This window comes from Centropristis striata, chromosome 7 (assembly GCF_030273125.1).
Source record: "Centropristis striata isolate RG_2023a ecotype Rhode Island chromosome 7, C.striata_1.0, whole genome shotgun sequence".
Classification (NCBI taxonomy): domain Eukaryota; kingdom Metazoa; phylum Chordata; class Actinopteri; order Perciformes; family Serranidae; genus Centropristis; species Centropristis striata.
This window is the reverse complement of record NC_081523.1, coordinates 29,235,494-29,238,797: the sequence shown is the minus strand read 5'-3', so window position 1 is coordinate 29,238,797 and position 3,304 is coordinate 29,235,494.

Below are 3,304 nucleotides of genomic sequence, written 5' to 3'. Positions count from 1 at the left end.
ATATTGTCCCAATCAGCATGGTTTGGCATGCATATACACACAAACATCGTCCCTTTGTTGTATGCCGCCATCAAACAGCAGCTCAGTAAATCTCTGTGTAGCTTCCAGAGGTAATAAGACAGCTTCCTGTGTGGCAATAAACCTGACTAAATGATTTAGGAGTTGAGGTTGCTGATCGTAATTGCTCTCTTAGTGACGTCTGGGGATCCGAACCACAAACTATGACATTGTAGCACATCCTTTTTACTGTTGGCCACAGGCACTGCTATCCTACGTGAGGCTGTGGTCGGCTGGACCGGTCGAGATCAGCCAAAACTAACCGCAGTGCTAAATCTAGCTCCTTTTCAAACACCCACTTCTCAGAAAATAGCCGCTGTAGCAGCCATGTGTATTGAATTTAGACCATTCCTGAGGGTATCCTGCTCTTATCAGGGGCCAGATAAGCTCATTTCACAGGCCCTCACCTCTACTGGGCTACCAACAGGATCCCACTCTGACAAGAGCTGACCTCGTCTACCTTTTCTCAATGTTTGTGGTTGAATAGGAAGTCAAGAAGGGAGGGAACTTGATGATTGAATCTTTCTAGGACCTACAGTTGTAGCGAAATCAGATGCATAGCCTTTGAAACAAATAGGACAACCTTGACATTCCTGATGGGGAGGATGCACACTGCAGCGTGAAGATTAAAATGTATCTGTGAGCTGTAGAATTTTTTTTCAGCAAATGACAGGAATAGCATTCAATCTGATCTCAACACCCTTGGTTGGACATGGTTGTTTTTGTGAGCCTACCATTAGGCTTCTTTGAGTTCTTTGAGCTAATTGTCTTGAACTTGGGAGGCCAGATGAGCACCAACATCTAGTTGGGAGACTCACCTTGGTTTACCAGTCAGAGGGCCCCTCTTTCTAAATCAAGCCTCCTGAGGACCCCCACCCCAACTACTACATCCCGTCCAGGCCCTCAGGCATCTCAGTCTGACAGCTCTTGAGCCAGATACTGGCAATACAACAGAGCAGTCATAATTGGCCCCTATTCATTTCTCAGGGATAATCCTCTCCTAGGTTGAGCCTTTTCTGTTCCTAGCGTCATTTTTTGCTAATGTTTACACAAGGTATGTATCGGTTTCTCCTCCTGCTGAGGCTTTTGCTCCGGCTGCGGGGCTGTAAACCCGGCATGTGTGTTTTAGCGTGTCTGAGGGTTCTGCTCTTCCAGCGTAGCTGCTACAGCTCAAGACCTGAAGTGACAAAGACTTTGTGAATGTCTGACTCACAGACAACTGTCAGTGTTCAATGGGCTGGATTAAGACGGAGCGTAGGACCGAGCGCACCCTGACATGTTGACATGTTCTACTAAGTGCATTTCAAGGTGGATTTAGCCTGTTTGCTCCATTGTGGAGGGACAGAAGAGAGACAATTGCTTAATGGGACTGACTATTCTTGAGTTTGCGGGTGAACTTTACTCCCACTGTCTGGGTTAGGGCTGACACTGACTTCATTCTCAGGGTGAGTGAGGCTGCTGTGGATACTGAGGAGGTTCAGGGGTTTCAGAGAGCTCTGTCCTTAACCAAACAAACACAGTGGAATTTGTGCCATTGTTGGTGCTGAGGGTTGAGTGACAGGGCTGCATAGCAGAGCTGCCTGTCAGCAGAGACGACTCCGGGTCATAGTGTGACCACCCCTTGTGACACTGTTTAATATAAGACTGAGCCATGTGGCATATTTTAAGATAAACCTGTACAGATACATATTAAGACTGACACCATCAGTGGTTTTCCCCCAACAATTTAAACAAAAATGTTTAATTTTCTGCATAGGAATTGTGAAGATTTTAAGAGAATTTGAGAAAGTCATTTGTTTTTCTGCTGAGTGTTAGAAAAGTCTCTCTCCGTATGGTAATATCACGCTAACAGAAGCATCGCATTTCTCTGTTTGCTAGGCTAAGCTAACATGCTGCTGGTTGTATTGTTTCATATTTACATTACAGACCTGACAGTGGTATTGATCTCAATTATTTCTTGGCAAGAAATGGTATAAGCATATAAAAAATACTTTACCTATTCCTTCCTCATCTATATTACTACTTTATATATTTATGCTAGTATTGTCAAAATGTATGCGATTCATTTTGAAATATTTGAAAACAAATGACATTCTGGGCTGAAGCAGGCTAAAGATCGAGACCAGTATGAAACTATAAGAGCTGAGGAACCCACTGGTACCAACCATGCCATGAGATCTTGTGTGGAAGGGGTCTACTTAAAAACTACATTTTGTTGAGGAAACACTAGCAAGACCATTTTCAAAGAGGTCCTGTTCACCTCAAGATATCATAATGAAAATAGGTTCTGTGCTTCTGTTGGTACCCATGAGTCTCCCCTTTACAGACAAATATCTATTATTACAAGGCACCCTCATGTTAATCACAGCAAAAAGCCAGATTAATTCTTGTTAAATCGATTCACAGCCCTTATACTTGTTGTTTTTCCTGCATTCTACTTCTCTGTTTTTGTACCACAGCTATCAGTTTCATCTTCTCTCAGCAACTATATACACTTTGTTTTTACAAAATAAACACAGCCCAGTGAAGAGGAACTCTTTACACACATTACACGCTGTACGCTTATGCCAATGTGTACAAATAATGCACATGAATACACAATACAAATGCAATTGCCCATGCAGTCATTTATAAAGAACACAGAACACTCAATCAGTAGACATCATTACTTTAATAGTGACACTCTGCATTACTTTACATATAAATAATGTATAACAAAGCTTTAATGGAAAATTACACTTCTCTATTTACAACAACTAAAGTTTGCAGCCAAGTGACATCAGGCCTGCACTCCCCAGTTTTGGGTTTTAGTGCAGGTCATCATTAGCTGGCCGACCTGAAAGTTGAACCCTGACCCCTCCCGTGGGGCACAGCTGAGGCTAGCTGGTGAAGTCTTGGGCCTGGAGTGACCGATCAACAATTAAATTTAAATTAGACAGATTTTATATAACAATTGTCATTTTGTGCGCGTGACAGGGCAGCCATACTGTGTATAAGACAGAGCAGAGGAGAAAATGCAGAAGGGAAGTGCAGGCTAAAAAGCAAACAGACATTACAGTTACACTGATGGCCTCAATAACTTCCCTCACGTTGCCTTGGGCCCACCCTGAGGTCTCTGAAGTGGCTCGTTAAGCACAGGAACATAGAATCAATTACCCTGGGCAAACACACTGCTACCGCTCGGCGTTGTGTTGGTTGGCTGGTTGGTTGGGTCTGTCCGTCCCCTGGCCATCTTACCCCCCCGCTC